The sequence below is a fragment of the Tympanuchus pallidicinctus genome, unplaced genomic scaffold (genome assembly GCF_026119805.1).
Source record: "Tympanuchus pallidicinctus isolate F22 unplaced genomic scaffold, pur_lepc_1.0 scaffold16, whole genome shotgun sequence".
In the NCBI taxonomy this organism is placed as follows: Eukaryota; Metazoa; Chordata; class Aves; order Galliformes; family Phasianidae; genus Tympanuchus; species Tympanuchus pallidicinctus.
Genome location: NW_026294679.1, coordinates 19,192,258 through 19,205,995, shown reverse-complemented (window position 1 = coordinate 19,205,995; position 13,738 = coordinate 19,192,258). Strand labels below are relative to the sequence as shown.

Genomic DNA, 13,738 nt, shown 5'->3' with positions numbered 1-13,738 from the left:
TCAGGAGTCAGAGATCAGTGCAGAGACCTCCTGATGCAAAAACTGTGTAAATCTTGTCATCTGAGGAGTAAAAAAAATCCATTGGGCATCGCGCAAAGGTGTCCAAGCTACTTTTTCTTCTTTTTCCTTGCTGTGACTACTGAAAAGTAGTGATCTTCATAATTAATATTCTTTCACAAACGATTAGTTTACTGTTAGGGGAGAATGGTTATCGGTGGCACATACTGAAAGTGCCCGTTGCTGAAAACTTGGTGTTCATCTCTGCACAGCCATAAGATGTTTGTGTATCACCCCATCACAGTGAGATCTGCCTGCCTGCAGAAGAAACAAAGGATGCAATGTCACTTGAATGTGGATCAATGTGATACCTTCTGATTTTCCACTTTCTCTTGCTTGGCTTCCCCATATCTGATTTTGACAATCAATGTAATTGACCTTCTAGCCCTGCTTCTGTATGATTTCTCTTTACAGTTCTTACATGTGACTGAATCATTATTTTTGCATGTGCTGTTATGTCAGCTGCATTTTCACAGTGATATATATTTCTATATCAGTAGCTATCATCTCATCTTGGTTGTGTTACTGGAAAAAAACATCATTTCTTGTTGAAAGGCAAAAAAAAACTTCCATTGCATTAAAAATCTTGCATTGCATTACAGGTTAAATAAAATATTTAGAATTTATTTGATTTCTCATTTCAGGATATAATTTTATCTGATTTCTTTCATGGAATTAGAACTGATTTTTTTTTCTTCCATTATTGAAAGAATATTTTTCTGTTGAGCCTAAGAAATTAGGACAGCCTTTCATTTATTTTTACCAAGGGAAAAGTCAGTCACTGAATTTGATGTGCGTTTCATGTAGTCAATCTTAATTAGGAAAAAGAGAATAGCAAGACTGATTTTCTGAATCTCTTGGGATCAAAGGATGGAAGTCTCTTTTCCTGCTTGGAACATCAGGTCTGTGTCTCCAGCTTTCACTGTGTTCATTGAACCCCTCCTTTGCCATTTCTCATGGTCATGTTGCCAGCACTTTAGTTGTCTGTTGGTTATCTGTGTTTTTCAGGACTGTATGGTAACTGTTGGGTCATGGCCTGAACCACTGATTGAGCACCTGGGGAAAGGACTGGGTCAGCCCTGGGAGCACAGGTGAAGGCAATTCAGTTGTGTGACCAGAAGGGGTGGAGCCTGGCTGCACCTCTCTTAGACCCCCCCCATTTAAGGGTGATTGCCAGGGGGAAGGATCTCTTTCTGGAGATCTCTTCTTGGTGAAGCTTTCTCCTATGAACCTGGAATCTGAACCTGGAATCCTCTGTTACAGGTGAGTAATTGTCTTCCCTTCCTTTATAGTGCCTTTACGTTGTGCTGGTCCTTCCATCATTGCATTTCTGTTGTATTGCCTTTCCCAATATATTGGTCTGTCTAATTTCTACAAGGATTTGTGTGGTCTACCTTTTCTCCAGGGGCTCTAGTGTGAAGTAGTTACGGATAGTGTCTTCTGTTATTTCTTGTTTGTTTTTAATCTAGTTAGTTTGCTTGATTTTAAGTAAAAAAATTAGTAGTTTCTTATTCAGCCTTAGGGGAGTGTCTTAGATACTCCTCTGCTTCCTGTGTATTTGTGATTGCCAGTAGATTAAAGGCTACTGTTGGCAGCCTAATTTCTAGTGTGTTTTTTGCCTTCATATTAGCAAAAGGAATTCAAACCTTATTTTGCTTTTCTGTAATGTTTTATGGGGCTACTTTAATTATCAGAGAGCCTGTACTGATGTGAGGAACTACTGAGGTTGATGCTAGTATGGAAATCACAGTACTACAGAAAAATGACAAGGTATGGTGCTAGTTGCATATACTTACTTTCTCTAAAGTTACTTGTAATGAAAGTTTTCATCAGGTGTTCAGAGAACTGCATGGCGGTGACTATTCTGTGCTTGTTAGCTGCTATGTAGAAATACAGAAATCCAAGCTTGAAAACAAGTAACTTCGCAGAAAAACTTATAGTAAAAACTTAATATAGAGAAATGTACACAGAGACTTCAGTGCCAGGACTTTGAAATCACTGAAGATGAGAAAATAGAGTGTAGTAGAAATGCTGAGTCGTGGCCTGAAGTGGTGATTGAGCACCTGGTGGAAGGCAGGACCAGCCTAGGGGAGCTCAGGTGCATGCAGTGCATCTGAGTGATGGGAAGGGGTGGAACTATGATCCACCCCTTACAGACCTTATCTAAGGGTTGGCAGAGGAGGTGAAGGTATATCTCTAGAGATCTCTATCTAATGGAGACTTTCCAAAGGTAAGCAGTTTTTCTTCCTTTGTTTTTGCATCCATGCCTGTAGCATTTGGGCTTGTTCTCATTTGCTGCAGGTGGAATTGTTCCCATCTGCTATTACTGCTGTACTTTCCATCACATTATAGTATGACAGAGATATCTACTGAACAAAGGCCAGATACAGGTAAAAAACACTGTAGGAAAACTCCCAACTGTACAATATAATTGGCTCAGACTGATGTGGAAATTCTTAAATTGTGGAAGAGAGGGAATGTCCTCAAGTTGCACTGGGGGAGATTCAAGTTGGCTATTAGAAAAACCTATTCACAAAAAGAGTGGTAATGCGCTGGAGCAGACTGCTGAATTGGTGAAACCATTGCCCCTGGGGGTATTGAAGAAAAAGGTGGATGTGGTACTGAGTGGCATGATCTGAAATGGTCGCATGGGTTGATGGTTGGACTGAATAATCTTATTGCGCTTTCCCACCTCCATGATTGCATGATTCAATGAGGGAAAAGTTGTTAAATGGAAAATGTAAACCATGAGCTTTTTTTTTTGTCTCAAGACAATCGCTTGCCCAGTAGATCTGATGTGAGGTTTTAAAGGTTTTGGGGGATTCTGCCTCGTTTTTTATCTTTTAGAACTGTATGTAATGCTTTCATACTGTTAACTGTATCTCTACTTTGTAACTTTACACAATCAAATGTATTCTTCGAAAGGCTTAGAGAAGAGCTCTCGAACTTCATCAGGTACAGTCTGTCTTGAATGACTGTGCTGCATCTCGTACTAAAACTCAAACTCCCCCTGGGCGGCGTTTCTCCGTTCCCTCGCCCCCCGCCGTGCTTGCAGAGGCAGCCCCGCACGTCCCCACCAGGTGGCGGCGCGGCCCCGCGCAGGGCTGGGCGCTGCGGGGCGCGGCTGCGGCTCCCGGCGGTCGGTGCGAGCCGGGATGGAGGCGGCCCTGAGTGCAGGCGGTGGGCTGTGCGGAGTGCCGTTCGGCCGTGCAAAGCAAGGGCGGCTTAGCTATGCCTCCTGGCTTTTCTTTCATTATTATTTTTTTTTTTTCTGGCCGTACCTGGCTGTTGCTGCGCTCGATGTGGGAGCACTTGTAATGTGGCGGTGCTGTGTCCTTGCAAACCCACTGGCATCTGAATAAAATGAAGCTTAATGTCACTGATTGCAGATAAAAGCGGAAGACGTTGTGTAGGCAGATTTCGAATATTAAAAAGCTGCAACATGTGTAACAGCTAATGTGCCATTTGTCCCAGCCCTTTGTTTTTACAAAATAATCTTCCAGCTTTGCTTCTCGTGGATGAGTGTGTCCTTTCCTCAGTGTTTCTTGGGTCAACATCAGCACTTCCCATCCACTGGAGCCTAGACCAGAATTACATCCAACCCTAGCAGACCTTTAGGACTGGAGCTGTTAGCTGAGTCTGCCGGCACAAACATTTGCTTTTGCTGTGTCTTGAGATGGGACCTGCATGCAGAAGGGAAGTGACTAGATCGGGAAGTACATATTTCATCTAAGTAGTGTAGGGAAGCTGCCTAGAGAGAGAATGGCAAAAATGTTGCTATTTTGTGGACTCCAGGGTGTTTATTTGTGAATGCTGATGTCATTTTTGATGCCATTAGAGTCAGATAGCGTTGACTGTTCACAGCTCTGCGTTCCATTTTTTTTCTAGCAGCTACATTGTGATGAATATAAGGACAGTGAGGGAGAAAGTAAAGATTTTCATTTGTTTGCAGTAATGGGAGCTGAAGAGGAACTTGAGTAACAAAACTTAAGGGATGGTTTCTGTACTGGGGCTTGGAAGACCTGAGTGCCCACTATGCTTTTGTTGCTAGCATCTTGGGTTATGTTGGACAAGTCATTTGTATAACTGAGCAAGTAGCAGAGACATGCTTTGGGTAGTATCTTTGCTTTTCCAATGTAGTGTTTCATAGCAATTAGATAATGTTATTTCACTCTATCTCTGCCACTGACTTTGGGAAGTCATTTAACATTTGTATTTCAGTTTTCCACAGGTGTCAGATCTGACTGCTGTTTGATTGGCTAGGTTTGTGTATAGGACATCCACAGACAATCTGGTAAGGGAAGACAGGAAAGTCTTTGCTCTTTAAGGAAACAGCTTTGAGAGGAATCTGGAGAGTGCATTTCCTGACCTACAGACTGAATTTTAGACTACTTAGGAGGGAGAACGTAGCTATCTGTAGTGTTTTCTCATAATAAGCATAAATAATTCTTTAGCTGAGGTGAGTTCATGCTGCTGAGACCTGAGACATAGCAGCAAAATATGATTGCGTTTTATCAGTTTATATCAGAAAAGCTAGGACTGTGCTATAGTATTTGCAAGGGGTGCTTTTTGCTAAATGCTGTCTTAGTCAGTCTGTCTCTAGATTTGAAATACCCCAAGCACTGACATATAGATTCACCTTCTATATGTTTGCCAAATCGGTCTGCCTTGATCATTGTCGGCTGAGTGATCTGCTGGAGACTGGTCTGACTGATCTGCACAGTTCTAAGCTGCCCAGCGCTCCAGCAGAATTGCAAGCCTCTACTGCTCTGTTCAGCATTAGTTACTGTGTCAGATAGGGGACTACACAAACAGTACTTAGGCTGTTCTGGTAAGAATTTCAGTCCCATTATGGAAAGCTGAACTTTGTTTACAGATGCGACTTCCCAAGTGATTTCTTATGCCCAGTGTAATTTGACCTGAGAAGTTCAACATTTCCAGAGTGGATTTTAGATGTTCTGGGGATTTTCTGTCCTAATTCTCTCAAACACTGGGAATTTGCCACGTACTATTCTGGATGACAACCCTTTGCATATCTTTTTTTGCACTGGAACAAATAATGAGAGCTGATCCATCACTGAAATACCATCCCGGTCATTTGTTTCCATAGTTGCCAGCAAGGCTGCCTTCTGCCAGAGCCAGAATTTGTGACACATCCTTCACCAGGCCCAGTCATCTCTCAGCCAGCACTGTCTAGAAATTTGTCTTTCATTCTGCACCCTCTCAAGTCTACAATCATCTGTCTCTCTGAAAATACTGTAAAATTCCTCTCCCAATGTTAGCAATTTCCTATGCCAAATATGAATAAATTGCCTTATTTTAAAACATAGGTGCCAGTGTCATACTTTTCAGCTGTATATGTCTTGTAATATTATGCAGAGCCTTTCAACAGACAGGTCAGGGTTATTAAGTACATGTTATCTTAAAGACAGAAAAAAATCACTATCTTTTGCATTTCTGCACTTGGTTTCTTACTGTTGGTTGACCCTTTTTAGCAAATATGAGAAATAAATCCCTTCTTTTCTGAAACGAAATATTTTTGAATGGTAGGAGATGCTTACCTGGAAAAAGCCTTTGTTTTGACTTTCTTGTGAGAAGTTCCTCAAGATATCTGTCAAAGGTATGAGTTTTGCAGCCTTGATAAATACTACTTTGAATTTGTTTTTCTTATATCTCACTTGACACTTTAAAAATTAGGTAGCTGAAAAGTCATTGGGCGATGCTTTTCTAATAATGTTAGGCTAAGGAAAATGGAGTTGGAATATTTCTGTACTTTATCTTCTGTCTTGGATCTGTGCCTGGAGCCTGGACTCTGGATGCTTGCTCTGTGGTTGGTGCTAAAGTAAATGCCTGCAGAAGGCAATTCTGGCACCACTATGCAGTGCAATGTAGATGCCCTTAATTGTCTTCTGCAGAGTTTTTTTCCTTATTGATTGCAAGAAGAGTTTGCTGAGTGTTGATGTCCAATGTAAGCATTCAATTGACCTGCTTAATACAAACCATCAGAGTGCACCTCTAACCTGTGAAAACAGGGATGCAGCACAAAGCAAAGGACTGGGAGGTGAAGGTGTGACAGTGCTGACCAGCAGCAGGGCAGCTGTATTCTGAGTATTTGGGAATGTGTGGGGAGTTGTGCTGACAGCTTGCCTTTCTGTTCTTGCTTCTGTACTCTGATCACCATGTTCCAGTTCATTCATGGGCTCTGTGTTGTTCTTAGCATGCCTGTTCCTGCAGTTTCAAATATGTTTTCCGTATAGCACAAAAAAGTTATCTACTTTAAAAATATATATTTTCAACAGCTGAATAAGTGTTTAGAAATGGAAGAACAGGAGCTACAGAGAAGTTTGGGGGATAGCACAGCATCTTTGAAGCAAAATGAAAGTCTAGAACATTGGACTAAGAAACATCACAGTGGATATTGGATATATAATAGTAATGCCCAGTGAAACTAAGTCAGATTTTTGCCTCGGTCATCACACCTCTAGTTCCTGGAAGCTCAGAGGACCGAATGAAGTACTGGTCACGGGAATATAGTCTTGCAGGAGCAAAAGATATGGATGCTAGTAGCACCTTCCTTTGCAGGAGAATTATGGAAATAATTGTTAGTTTGTTAGATGCTTAAATATTCAGTCCTGGGAGATGTATGAGTACTGCAGATAAATTGAGGGATTGGAGAAAAAACTTCTGCACATTTCTTCTGTAAAGCGTTTTGGAGACTGGCAGTCTGCAGCCTTTCAGCAGATTTAAATTCATTCTCTTGAAAAGAAAAGCATCTCTCTCTCCAGTACATTGCCATTTCTCAGTTTGAAATCAACCCCCAGAGGGTTTCTCAAACAGCTGACCATTAAACACAGTAAAGAACAAAGATCAATTGAAAACACATTTAGATTTTTAAGCTTCCTGGACTGCTTTTAATTTATTTGAATCAACATTGGGAGTTATTACCACGGTCACTCTGGCCTTTTATTTGTTCCACATTTTTTTCATCTAAACAATCAACTTCAGGGATGCCCAACTGCTTTCTTGACTATTTTAATCTTTTTTTCTAATCTCTTCCAAATATTCCTAGAGTTATCAAAGGATTATACTTCTAATGCAGAAAACATCTTTAAATAGAAACAGAACAGTGTTTATGAGTCTAGAGGAAGTTTGCAAGAAACTTGTGCAAACAGAATTGTGTTGTGGAAGCTTAATCATTCAATAGCCCACCAAAGGACATACAGCTCCAAAGGATTTACAGTCCAGATATGAATTGGGAATAATCAGTGGTTTGGTTGGGTGCATTTGTGCCTTTGGGCTTTCAGGAGGGGATTCCTAAATGCAGTTTGTAGCAAGCTCTGGGAATGAAAACTGCTGAAGTGTGAGCAGCTTTGGCCTTGGGTGTTCTCAAGCCTAAACTCTTTGTTTCTACAGTATTGCCACCAGAACTGTGATGTCAAACATGTGGCTTTGTTGTGAGGCTTGCCTTATTTGCTGTTTTTCTGTTTTTGGGTTTTGAGTTTGTTTGTTGCTTTCTTTTTTTAAATGCTGCTGGAGTCCTGAGGTAAGTGATGGTATTAGCTTTGAGTTTTAAAATGCTTTTAATTATTAATATTTGATACAGTGTAATACTCTTCTCTGTAATACAGTCAATATGCATTCACTCAATTCTCCTTTTGAATTTTAAAATCCCTTGCACATTTTTGAGAGTTATAGTTAGGATGTTTGAGTGTTGAAAGCTGATGGCAATCAAACACTGCTGTCAAGAGGAAAATGACAATTAACATGTAAACATACACACATGGTAAGACCACTACAGTGGCTAATACGTAGAAGTGCAAGAAGCCCTGAGGCCATGTTAGTACAGCAGCTTCTCTGGACTAATGCATAATTCTCACTGGGGCCACTTAATTTCTGTGCTCAGGCAGCTTTGTCATTTACTATGCCCAAGCTAACTTAGTCAGACAGCATAACTACTGCTGGACGGCAGTGTTTGTAGTGCTGGCATGTAACTGCACGAAAGGGCAAGCACCTGGGAACCAATAAACAGCAGAGAATCCCAGGTTCTGATTAGTGTGCTACTCCCTTGAAAATTTCTATTTTCAAGGGAATAGCATGTGATAATGTCAATAGACAGAGTGTTCATTCTGAATAGTTGTAGTGTAGATCTGGCTTATTAGATTTAGGGGAGGGTGGATGGATGTGTCCCAAAAAGCAGATTTGGGCAGATGGTAGTCAAGTGATCAGTCCCACCACTACCCACAGTGAGTCTGGGTCTGTGGGTGAAAAGGTGCTGCATGGAGCACTCTCATTTCTGTACTTTTTTGCAGGTATGTTAGTTCTCACTTACCAACAACTTACGTATTTCTGTCTCTATAAGGTGCTATAGCTTTCCCCTGACGCACCTGTTAGCCTTGGGTGCCTGTGAATCCTAGGACAGAACTCTTCAAATTGGGTGAGACTACATGCTAGCCAGAGCACTGCAGAAGTCCTTGTTGACTCTTTGCCTTTTCCTTCAAAACACAAGTTTTGATGTGCCTTTTTCAGTCTGCTTGCTCATAGAAACTGCCTGTTATATTTTGTGCCAGTGTTGAAAAATATCCCTTCCACTGAGAACTGTTGCATCTGAGGTAACTCAGAGCAAATATGACCGCCTGCAGTGACTCATAGTGCAGTCCAGTTTTCAACAGGGTTTACTTAAGGTGTTGTTTTTCAGTCTTTATCATCTTTGTTCAGCATGGGAACGGCAACTGTATTTCCTGCGTAAAAGTTTTTGAAAACATAATTCTGTTCACAGGTTTATAACACCACTGATTTGAGTGCATCCTTAATTGTTGTAATTTGCCTTCAGCTGACAAAACAAACGCACAGAACAAGACTCATGCTATGCAAACAGAACATGGCACTTAATTGTTTTGGGCAGTACGTCCAGATGCTGTTACCGCAGGAGATGATTGTCTAGGGTTGGGGTAGAACTTTTGAAGAGGCTCAAGACAATTCCATTTAGGGTGAAATATTTGTTTTCCACTGTCCTTTAATCAAAATCAAACTGAGGTTTCCAGGGATTGTAATAAGGTCTTGAGTTGAATTTGGCTCTTTTGCAGCCCATCAAAAGAAGTTGTCCTTGACAAAAACAATATTTTAAATATCTGCTCACAAGCTCTGGAGCCAAAAGGTTGCTGTTTCATTTGGCAAAATACTTTCCAAAGAACAAGGCTGAGACCTGAAGCTGAGCCAAAATAAGCTCCAGCAGATGCTTAGCCTAGAAAGCACTAGACAGCATGGCTAATAACACTGTTGAAAGAATGGGATGGGCAGCTCACTAGCTCTGATTTGTTGGGTGGATAAGCTGCATGCCTTCTGTCCTATTGCTCTGCCAGCTAGAAGTCCCAGCAGACAGTCTACTACCTCACCTTCCAGAGTTAATTCAGTTCTCGCTGTATGTACTGCTGTTGTCAGCAATAGACCTCTTCAGAACAGGTGTGGAGCTGAATGCCATCCTCTCATAAAGGATTCTATTTAATGTGAATAGTGGAAATCCTTTTGATCAAGAAGCTTTGTTGTGTTGGTCCAATCACACTTTCCATAGCACATCTAGTATTGCAGCTTGAAAAAAATAAAAAATAATAATCAGATGCTAGTAAGATTTAAGAACTGTGAAAGCTGTGCTCCTCTGACTGAGATTAATTGGCTAAAGTTCTCCTTCCTTCCACCTTGCCAGTTCTGGCCTACTTTGTCCTCATACAGGGCTGTTGTTAATCTCGGATCTGGTGAGAGACCGAATAGACTTCTTGGTGCGTTTTCTGCTGATGTAGACATGAGGTCTGGGACTCTGAGGCAAAGGCAGAGCTGGACTGCAGTGCTGGGCAGTTCTGGCTGTTGTGAAAGCACCTGACTGTGCTGTTCTAGGACAATTTCTGTGAAACTATGGCTTAAGTACTTCTCATTTTTTCATATCCTGACAGTGAGGGGAGGTGAGGACAGATAATCTAGAAAGCTTTCTTGGGGTACAGACATGCTTGTCCTGTAACCAGAACTGAAGGCCTGTGTTTTTAAGTCAGACTCTCATCACAGATCTTACCAGAACATAGACAGCAACTGCTGCTCTTCTGGAAACAGGCAGTCAGTCTAGATAGCTTTGTTCAAGTTAAGAAATACCAAGTGTCAGTGCTCAAGGCAAAAGCTAAATATATTCTAGTGGTTCTTTTGCTGCAAGAGAGGCTGGAGCAGATTCTTATCTCAGTAACTTTGGTGCATGCCTGGAAGAGGCCTTCTGTCTGGTATAACAGATACCAGGCTGTCTTATGAAATAAAATGTTCTAGTTTGAGGGGGAGAGGAATGGTGAGGAAAGAAGAGCAAGTGGTGATGTTAAAAATCTCTTAATTTGACGAAGCAAGTGTTTGTATGTGTGGCTCTATTTATTTAGACTAGCTTTGACACTGAGCCTCTTCTTCAGGCAAAATTCAGAAGGAGCTTTGCTTTATTTGCTCCTGCATAGCCTGTGCCCACAGAAATAGCGCAGTGTGATTCATGCTCCTTTGTATATCTCCAGCATCTCTGAATCCAAGTAACAGGTAATCTCATTCCGTAACTGTTATTTCTACTATCTGAACTTCAGGTTTCAGAAACACTGGGTTGGGTTTATAGTTATTCTGTTGAATTATTATCCTGATGTAATTCTAATGAGGTTAGTGTAGACATGGCGGTAGCAAGAGAAGTTCTTGGGAAGGTGGGATTCAGGGGAAAACATTGAAAAGCTCAGTTTAAGAGCATCTGGTACTCCCTAGAAATCTGACTGTACTAAATATGTAGCAGTGTTAGGTTTCAAGAGTGTGCTCAGGAAAGTACACTGCCAGAAAAACCTCATTCCCACTCTTTCCTGGGAGTTGCTTTGGGCCCATGCTGAACAAGATTGTTGCACTGCAAACTGCTTGGTTTGTGTGGCTTGGCTACAGATGCTGTTGGGGGATGTTTGATTTGCTCTAGAACTTGTGGGGTCTGGTAGAAGAAGAGGCTTTTTGTCATTTAAAAAAAAAGCTGTAGTGGTTTGTGGTAAAAGCTTGTGTATTGGTTTCAGCTTTGAGTTAATGAAACCATAGCAACGTGTCACAGGATGCAGCAATGCATAGGCTACATGTAACAACTGTTTAGCTTCTATGGAAGGAAGAATAAAAATGATACTTGATTTTAAGTTGGGCTGAGGCTCTGCACTTAACAGCAAGAAGTCTTGGACATAAATAAGCCATCAAGCTTTCATCTAGCAGAAGCTAGATGTGGTTCCTCTGAGGGGACTTTGCCTTTGGAAAAAGACTAAGCATTAATATGAGACCAGCCATCTCTGTAAGCTTAGGCAACAAGAAAGAAATGCTGCTTATTGATAGGAAATGCACTGAAAAGAAAATGATAGTTAAAGGAGTAGGCATATTATTTTCTGTGAGGGGATAATTTTTTTTCTTAGTCTGAGGTTTGACCTCAGACTTTATTCTTCCTTGTGTTATTGTAACTGGTGATCTATAAGCTCAGGGCACTGTGTTTCAAATGACACTGCTGCCATTTAGCACCATTTTTTCCTCTCCATTTCTTACCTTGTGAAACATCTCAATTCAACAAAACCTAAATTGCTGAGGATAACTTCTTTGGTGGCTTTTAGGGTTTTTTTGAGGGCTACCATTAATTTGACATTTGCAAGATTCAAAGCATTTACTGATACTGTACAAAACCAGTATACAAGCACTATTTATTCTTGAGCACTGTGAACTTGCAGCATTCCTGGCACATAGGAAATCTTAGTTCATTTGTATGCAAGCTCAGAATAGAACCACTGCTGGCAGTAATCTGTAAATCAGAAAGTTTTACATACCCCCCCCCTTGGAAATTGCAGTTACTGATTGAAATCACCTGTTTGCACATTACACAATGAGGTATTGAGCAACACAGAACAGCTGAACAGGATACAATGCTCTGAAATCTCTAGCCAAGTCCTTCTGCTTTTGGAGGAGGGATGTTAGGAACCTAGAGAGTTTGTAGTTTGTCTTGAGTTCTTTGGGTTCCATGTTCCCTTGGAAAGGAAGCCAAAAAGCTTTTGCTTTCTCTAGTCCTGGTGAGTGTGTGGCCAGACTACTATGCTAGTCAGGTGAGACAAAGAAACAGCATGTAGACAGAGCATGAGGAAAAAAAATTTTTTTTAATTTTTGACCACATCTATGAGAGAGGTTCTGTCTGCAGTGTGATGTTCTAGCAACTGACCAAACAGAAGTATTATACATTCATAGAACTATGAGGTGTGTTGTGTTGTCCAAAGATAAAATATAAAATCTTGTGTCTTTTCTCTGCTAAATCCATAGATGTCAACCCTTTGGAGCTTGCTTGTTGTTGCTTAAATCATGCCTGTACTCCAGCTCTAACAGTGTTTTCTATGCCAAGAATATGATCTTACCTGAAGATGTTCTTGGGTCTCTCAGTTTTCTCCATCCTGAAATCAGTTCAAACTTCAGCACAAGTAAATGCACTGGCAACTAGAGATGCTACACACATAGCAGTAACATCACTGAGATGTGTTCTTATATTAGAGATCTGTGATCCTCTCCTGTGCTCTGTTACTGTTGTGTGGGTTGGGAATGAGGAGAGTGAAGACACAGTAAGAAGCATAAGGATTGCTTTGCTCTTGCTTCTCCTGGCAAATCAGAGTATGCTTACAAAAATCTAGTAGGACACAAATGAAAGTAATTTCTTCTTCAATTAAAGAAGATAATAACAAATGGACCTTTTTCTTGACCATCTTTATATAATTTGTCTGTAAGTGGATATAAGAGATTATAGATATATATATATAACTTGGAAATTTCTTTATGAATAGGATGCATTTTAGGTTAATGAAGGCCTTAGTGCTCTGGCAGCTGATCTTGATCCAGCTAATAATGGAATTTCAGATATTCTTGATTTGATCCAAGACTTTCTCTATTAATTAAATCAGTTGCATTTGGAGGTCTCCAGAACATTATTTCTGAAGTATCCTGTTGCATGTAAGATTTTTTTCATCTTGTACTTGCTCTTCTGAGTCTTCTAAAGCATTGATCAGGCTGCTCTACATGTTACTTAAGTGCTAATTTAGTGAGAAATGTACAAGTGTTCTCTCTAGAAAAATTGTGAGAGCTATCATAACTCCACCTGGCTATCAGAATACAACATGAGGGTAAGTCAGTATTGAATTCAAAAGCTTTTTCTTAATTAGAATGAACTTGAAGGTTTTGTCTTTTTTTAATAGGATTGTTCATGTTGCATCTTCCATTTTGTCTGACACTTTCTGCTTTAAGTTTTGCTGATGGACTCAGTGGTATTTCTGTACCATGTGGATAACTTGATGAGTTGATACGTCTTCATGGTGTAAGCAAATATGCTTAAGTGATTGGACCTGAGGTCGCAGTTGAGTTGCAGGAGGAGACAAAAGATTGCTGTATATCAGTTCTCCAGTTGCCTGTTCATATGACAAAGTCTGAATAGATCGAAGTTGATGGCTTTATATTGTATTCTGAAGATTTTATTTGGGGAAGTGACCTTCTTTGTAGGTCTGTCTTGTCTCTACAGCTGTAAATGTATAGCAAGTGAATAGGAACTACCACATTCAGTCAGTTTGGGTTTCCAGGCCAGCACCCTTGCCTGTATTAATACATACCATTCTTTGCAATGGCCTAGAAGAAATTA

General features: G+C 40.6%; 1 long non-coding RNA gene across 1 annotated transcript in view; it reads left to right on the top strand.

Moving 5' to 3' along the window:
- Positions 1-1,733: 1,733 nt before the first annotated feature.
- Positions 1,734-13,738, top strand: part of LOC128077906 (uncharacterized) — a 38,655-nt gene continuing 26,650 nt past the window's right edge. Inside the window, exon 1 of the long non-coding RNA XR_008205212.1 lies at positions 1,734-1,827. This is a non-coding gene — a long non-coding RNA (uncharacterized LOC128077906). The remainder of the gene's footprint in view (positions 1,828-13,738) is intronic.